The sequence below is a fragment of the Vespula pensylvanica genome, chromosome 2, assembly GCF_014466175.1.
Source record: "Vespula pensylvanica isolate Volc-1 chromosome 2, ASM1446617v1, whole genome shotgun sequence".
Lineage (NCBI taxonomy): Eukaryota > Metazoa > Arthropoda > Insecta > Hymenoptera > Vespidae > Vespula > Vespula pensylvanica.
In genome coordinates this window covers 9,071,245-9,079,211 of record NC_057686.1, presented here as the reverse complement: position 1 = coordinate 9,079,211, position 7,967 = coordinate 9,071,245, and the positions used below count along the sequence as shown (strand labels likewise).

The 7,967-nt window shown below is 37.5% G+C and overlaps 1 long non-coding RNA gene across 1 annotated transcript; it reads right to left on the bottom strand.

Annotated features, from left to right (window-relative positions):
- Positions 1 to 6,208: 6,208 nt before the first annotated feature.
- LOC122638227 lies at positions 6,209 to 7,756 on the bottom strand. Its single transcript, XR_006329387.1, has 3 exons — positions 7,617 to 7,756; positions 7,210 to 7,418; positions 6,209 to 7,146 (listed from the first exon to the last, which is right to left on the bottom strand). It is a non-coding gene; the product is annotated as an uncharacterized LOC122638227 (long non-coding RNA).
- Between the last annotated feature and the right edge of the window lie 211 nt (positions 7,757 to 7,967).

Genomic DNA, 7,967 nt, shown 5'->3' with positions numbered 1-7,967 from the left:
GTCGATCGACTATTTATATGCACTTGCTTTACTCGACTAATGCATTATTATTACAACATCGATACTCCTCTGTTATACATACACACTTATAAAGAGTTATCTAAACGAATAGACATATATGTATATATGTCGAACATTATTAATATCAAATATTAAGCGTCTCGTACACTCTAAACGTTTAATTCAAAATTTATTTCGACGAAATCACAGAGAGAACGGGCTGTCGTTGGCGACATCGTTAATGGGATTGCTAGCTAGTATTTCTGTAATTTAGCAAGACTTGAAGTGCGGTTAAATATTCATGAATAATTGAAACAGCTCTTTTCATCGGGTAGCCACGAACGTGTCCATGCCGTTCGAAATTTGTACCGTTGACCAGTGTCAATTTTACGTTTTATTTACCTGCGTGTGAACTTCTGTCTCTAGAATATAATTATGAGTCAGAACACAGAGCGAGTCACGTAACTTTACGTACTTAACAAGTCACAAGTAATCAGAACAATTTCGCAGCGTCTTAACTTATTCCGAATGTACTGAATATACCTAACGTCACATATATGAAGTCACACATTTGATGCAAGTAAAAATATATATATCAACATACGTATACATAAAATATATAAAATGCGTGTAATATATGTTAAAAAATAGAATACCTCAATGTTTCTCACTTTGTATAGAACATCATACATATTACCAGAAAAGAGAGTATCCTCTTTCTCATTTATGAATTTCTTTTCCCTCCTCTCTCTCTCTCTCTCTCTCTCTCTCTCTCTCTCTCTCTCTCTCTCTCTCTTTCGTCTCTCTTTCTTTCTAGCTTTACTCGTTCGTCCACTGCAACGCGCGCGTGCACGTCATTTGCGCAACATTCTCAGTACCCTTGAGAACGTGGCTTGGCTTGCGAGTGACGTCAGCAATCGACCATGTTATAGCAGTCCAAACGAAACATAAATTCGAGAAGGTCTTTTCAAGTTGAAAGTTGAAAGAACTTTGCCATCTTTTCTTATTTCTTTTACGACGAGATCATGGTGTTTCAGCAGCGTTGAAAAATATTACGCGGTCGCATCTGGATTTTAGCATAACGCGAACATGGAACGGTGTATAATAATGCCAGTAGCAAAACCTACTCCTCCTACAGCCCTTTCCTCTCAACTCTTCGCGTCGGAACCGAACACGTTACCCTCGGTGGCACCGACAGCTCAGCGATGAAAACTGTTGTACGTTCTCTATGTATGTACGCGTGCATACGTCCTCTTTCTCATTCTACGGGGTGTACTGACTAAATTGTCGTACGTGTTCCGTAGCTTTATTTCTCTTGCATAAAAATATCAAAAAATTTTGGTAAATTAAATTTCCTTTTTTTACTTTCCATCAAACGTAGCTTCTTTTTTTTTCTTCTTAATAGCACTGAACATGCAAAAGAATGAAATTATTTTAAAATGTGAAAAATCAGTTAGAATTTTTAGTCGAAAGTATATCTTACGTACATATATTATCATACTATTATATGCATTTATAATATATTATTATTCATCAGTCGACGAGTAAAGTTCAAATGTTTGACTCGCTTTACGGAACAAATACGTACGTGGAAGCTGTAGTTTGCTTTACGTAAGCGACACTCAGGATTAGTCTGCGTATGAACGTACGAACAGTCGTAAGCGGTAATGGAAGTTGGCTGATTGAATGCGCGAATAAACGCTAATTATGCTCCTTGTAGCGTACTGAACTTCGGCGTTATTGGATAAACAAATTAAAGGAGGATTTTGTGATGAGACGTGAGAAGCCTTGCCCTCTTCGCCATCATTCTTAGTCTATTCTCGTCTATTTTCTAGTTTCCTTTCGCATAATTAATGAATCGTTTAGTACTTAGTTTCTTCGTGTCCTCGATTTTGAAGCAAGTAAAATGTTCTCGCTTGTACGTCTACAAGATCGTCGCAGATACCTCGAAACTTCGACAAAGCACGTACCAGTAAATACCGTTTGTTTTGTAGTTTAGTGTTAGCTACCGCGAGAAGGCGTCTCGAGGATCGAGAGTAAACGCAAACATCCGCTTGCTATATGAGCTTAAGAGAATCAAAATGTGTGAAAGAAGAGAAGCAATCTATCGTTTCTTCGTTATAGGTATTTACGTTTCCAGGAAATAAAAAAGAAAAAGACAGAAAAAGAGAAAGAGAGAGAGAGAAACAATTTTTATCATCACAAATCATAAATAAATATAAACTCAAACGAAAATAGATTTGACGAAGTTAAAAATAATTAAACGATCTATGTGAAATGGTTCGAATGAAGCTTTCGATGAATTAGGTGTATACTAAAAGCAAAATCTCAAATCAATTCTGTTCGCACACGTTTCAGATCTAAAGGAGATATAACTTATTCGACGAGTGAATCTCGTATCTCCAACGACTGATCTCTTGATCGGTCTCAAAGTTTATTTGGATAATCTACCAAGTCAATTCCCCATGAGAAGATACATTGCATAGAGGATAACGAAACAACTTACGAGACCACCCGGTACCGTTTCTAACAAGCGTATCGAGTAGGTTCTGCTACGGACATAATTTACACTCCTACGAATTCTCCCGACTCATGGGACGTTGTACACCTCTTTCATTCTCCCTCCTATCCTTCTCTTTTCCTTATTCCACAGTTTTTCTTTTCCTATTGATCTTTTAAGAGGCTTGTTGATAATATATGGATATACACGGGAGAAAGCAATTTCCCTATAACCAGCACGTTTTTCTTAGGTATTCTATTTGTCCAAAAAAAAAAAACGGAACAACAGAGATAGAGAAAAAAGAATCACTGTTTAAACGCGCCGACGGTGAGTGTACACGTGGCTGATTTACGAGACACGACGTGTACGTGCGAGAATTTCAATGGAAAAATAGGATACTTTATTACTTGTGCTCTCTCTCTCTCTCTCTCTTTCTCTTTCTCTTTCTCTTTTTCTCTCTCTCTTTCTGTTTTTCTGTCTTTCTCGTACTTGGTGTCACCCAAAGATTAACACGTAACACGTGCAAAAATCTATTTGCTCGACGCTTCCCATTCCGGATGGGATGGGAATACACGTTGTCGCTTTAATGTTAGTGGTTACAGACGGGAATTTTCGGTATAATAAACGTATAGCCGCATTGTGAATTACGAGTAGTATTTCTTTGAGTTTACCGATCGATCTCAATCTCAGTATTGTTACCTACCTTCGATTATAGAATTTCAATGAATCACGAATATAAATTCGGACGAAGTAAAAGAAGGACGCAAAAAGATTTATAGAGAAAATTGACAATATCTCGAACGCGTTCGAATCTTGCATGGAGAGTCCGATTCCTCTGTATTTTTCGCTTCCCTCTTTTCGAAACGATGCACTGATAAAAGAAATCGACCTTTAGTCCGCATTCGTACAGAAAATTGGCATCCATTGGATATATCCATTCGGTCGTATAATAGATATCCGCGTGGGACATCGATGACGTTTAATCGATATCGATAAACAGGTAATAATATTCTCGAATGACGTATATAAGTAAGTATATGTGTTTAATACTTATTTATATACATATGTCTACTCTTTTGTAAAGAAATACAATTCACATTAATCGTGTAGGATGTAATGTCATAGTTCCATTCATATTTTAAGATATTCATTATCTTCAGAAAATAAACTCCGTCTACATGGATAATGATCTTCGTTGGACAATTCGATCTTCCTTTTATTATTTGTAATAGCGATATTTATCTCGATGAAATAAAACTTTGTGCGTTTTTACGGGCCAATTTATTAACAGACCGTCACTTTGTATCTATGTACTTATATCGAATGTTTCATAGAATTAGTCCTTCACCCATTGAAATTATCAATTTTAAGCAATCCGTGTTGTAGTTTAGCAATATGATTAGCCGGTAATAAGTACTGGCATTAAAGCGGTGAAAATCAAATTACTAGTAGTATAGGGGGTTCATACCCCCGTGAGAATAGTAATTTGTGAGCGAGAGAGAGAGAGAAAGAGAGAGATAGAGAGTACGGACACGCATAGCGATGTTGCCGACACACATCGTGTAGCCGACGTAGCACGATTTATGATGCCGATGGAACAAGGTTATGCAGGCCTTGCATGGTATCCATCATTAGTTAGATTCTATCCGTCTATGAAAGGACGTAGTATCGCATGAATTTAAGCAATTCACGTTGGATACGCATTGATACGCGCTAAGGGCTTGGCACGCGAGCGTCGAGATATCGTGGAGTACGTGTTCGAAGCGTTCCGATCGATCTTTTCGAAACTATCGTGAGATTAAAACCACGAAGCTCACTCTTCCGTACTTATGTATTTTCTATTACTTTCTGTCCTCTATCATACTTATACAGCTATATTTTATCATTTGGAATATTTTCATGATATGTAGCCTCGATAAACGACCATAAATTCTCATCGATTATTTACTCCTATATACATATGAGACATCGAGGAAAAGCTTTACGGCGGAAGGGATTTCATATACAAGATATTAAAGTCATAGTGACCGTATCTCTTAGTCACAGTCGTTTTAAAACGTGTCTATAACCGTATAATACACACATGATCGATGATCGAAGTTCGCATGGTGAAAATTTTCTCATACTTAATAACGCTGCGAAAAGGGAGAAAGAAAAGAGAATGAATTTGAATGAAAGAAAAGAGAATGGAGTAGAATGTTCCGTCGTAATATAGAAACAAGTTTTTAAGAGTTTCTGCAGTATTTTTTTATTTTATTACCCGCAAATTTTGATTGGTGATCAATGCATATATATTTTATATGTACTTAATGAGATATAGAAACAAAAGCATAATATTCTCACGCGTATGTAACGAGTAGTAGGTATACGTAGAAATACGATACTTTCTGTAACGTTTGCATCGTTTTATTCTTGTCGTGGAAATCTCGAAACACCTACGACAGTATTGTGCATTATTAACTTTAGAATCCTTTCTTTCTGTCTCTTTTTGTCTCCTTTTCGAAGCCTACCACACGACTCCCTTAATCCTTCGACGTTTTCGTTTTCCATTTTTCTTTACCTGTATCGTTTTATTGCAATACTATTGTCTCTATAATTATATTGCCTTGACGTATACACGATGGAACGTAATAAGGAAATCCTGGTGGATCTTCGAAATTAGATTTTCTCGAAATTCGGTTGACTGTCGCGTGGAAAATTCAATTTAAGTTCTACAGATTACACCGAAGTCTTATAATTAATAGTAGTCAAAGTAGCTTTTTAATTAATTTTCACTAACCGAAAACTTCGACGCTTCGGCGGATTTTCGATAAGTCGAATTATGAACGAATAAAAAAGTGCGGGATTATTCTTTACACCCCTAACGATATTAATCGGCTAATAATAGCTTCATTCCACAAGTTGTCATATTATATACATATTACACCATAAACGAAACATCATAGCCAAGATTCACATTCACTTTAACTCTAACGAAAGATAATCTAAAGATCGGTACGCTTGAGTTTACATCGACTTTACCGATACATTTGAAGTCGTATAGAATGAAAAAAACGACAAAGTTCAAGTTTATCTCCGGCTGAATTCATTTTAATATAATTTTCTTTAGTTAAAGCGAAAGAATATATAAATAAAACTTAATGAAAAAGTAAATATACATTTATCACGAATTATTATTATTACGAATACGATGCAGAAATGAAATAGCGCTCTTCCATATTAGCGATAGCCTCGCTGCAACTGTCACGGAACTAAAGATTAAAGCAATATCTTCCGAGCGATATGTATGTAAATACTTACTGATCTATGACCTCAGCGCTTAACGCATAATTATGAATTGATTGATTGGAAGAACGATGAAAAGCAGAAAACATCAGAAATACTTCGAGATAACGAGTGGTAATAAAAAGTTATGTTGTCCTGATATTCGAGTCACGAACGATCTTCTAATAATTACAAAATCAAATATCATCGAACGATATTCAATCGTTGGATTTATACAGGGATCATCTACGTCCTTTGTCGTCATCATTATAATTATCGTTATTGTTATTGTTATTATTGCAATCGACCGAAAGCAATTAAATTAGAAACGTATCCATATATTAATGATTTTCATTAACGCTATATAACGAAGAAAGGGAGAGAGAAAGAGAGAGAGAGAGAGAGAGAGAGAGAGAGAGAGAGAGAGAGAGAGAGAGAGAGAAATAGACAGAGAGTATTAGCGAGTTATCCCGATCGAGAATTAGCCAAATTTAATCTCGCAGCGTCCTGATCGCGTTTCCATTAATTTCAAAATTTCATGGCTTGCGTCAATAGGTTTTACCAATTCTTTATTTCTTTTTTTCTACAGATATATATGCACGGAATGGAAGTCGCGCAACATCTTATCCGTCATTCAGTTGGACAGGCAATTCCTTCGGCGATGCCATACCGTATGTAAAGATTGTTCACGACCATCAGTCGAATTCACCATCGAAGGAAAATCTGACGAGGAACGAACGATAGATCGCTCAAGATCCCAAGTTATTTTTTTTCTCTACTTTTTCCATCGACATTTTCATCTTGAGTACGCCGCCTACGGAACCATCGAAAAGTCTGTCACTGAAAAATCGTCGAGTTCTTTCAACCATATCAAATATATATTTCCAAATGTAACAATGTGCAAATCATGTTTCTCTTGTTTCGTATAAAACGAAACGATCGATTATTTTTTCGAAAAGTAATCGTCAACGATATCCACTGCATCGATATTTCATCGTCGATTCCATTTTCTCAAATACGATAATACGAGCATAAACTCCCGTTCGATTTTTCGATTCGCGAAGAAGCTGTAGACACACGGCTATGGGGATTGTCTCGTATTTACAGTTCCATCCACGAGTTCGTGCGCTCATCTCTCGAGAGTCTGCCTTCAAGCGTTTATTTGTCGCAACGTTTATTATTGTTTTCCGTCGTATTTATCTAAGCATAGGGAGGTCGAAGGTAAAGGAGCGAGCAGTATCAATGTTAGAGGAAGCATAGTTATAGTCAACCCGAATAGATTCTATGGAATGTCAATTCTACGTCGTTTATCGTTCCCCTTTGCCGACGTTTATAACCTTCTCGTATGGTCGCATAAAATTTCAGGCGAACTCTGAAAATTTCTACAAAATCGATTCCTTCTTCTAAAGGTATTAGAAAAGTGAAGAGCGCAGTTGTTGCATTACCTCGTTGTTAACGCATTTACGTGTCGATAAATTACGGATGACGAGTAACCATAAAATCGACGTTACGTTCTCGACATCGTCACGTTACGAACTATCGAATGGATACTCTCCTTCTATAAGTCGTCTACCTTTTGAGAATTGAATCTTTCCAGAGCCATCTCTTTTCTTTTTCGTCTTTCACACTTTAGTTTCCATTCAATCTCTTTATCCTGTCGAATTCATGTCGAATATAATAACGAACAATGCGATACTGTAAATAATGATAATTTCAAGAAAAAGAGAAGAAAGAAAGAGAAAAAATTCGTCGAGCAAAGATAACGAGGAGGGTATTGCGAAAGCGTAAGGTTCGACCTCGATTCGATTCGACGGCTAGCTCGAACGACGTGCGTACTCGCATGTATACTCACCCTCTCGCTTTACCCTTCGATCCTTTCTCTCGAGCATCCGTGACGTCACTGTGCTCCCACTATCGTCATTGCTACCTCTTCTCCGTCTCCTCTTCATAGACGGAGAAAGAATCGCGAATCTGGTAGCAGGGAGAGGTCGATACACCCCTCCACGTAGCTTTCCTCGACGAGGAGCACAACGAAGAGAATGAAGAGGAGGACGAAGACGAGGGAAGGGGAAATGAAACGGAGAGAGAGAGAGAGAGAGAGAGAGAGAGAGAGAGAGAGAGAGAGTGAAAGGGGGAGAGTGAGGGAGAATGAGCGAGCGAGAGAGACGGAGCAAGAAATCCTGCGCGCGATCATTGCGCCCAC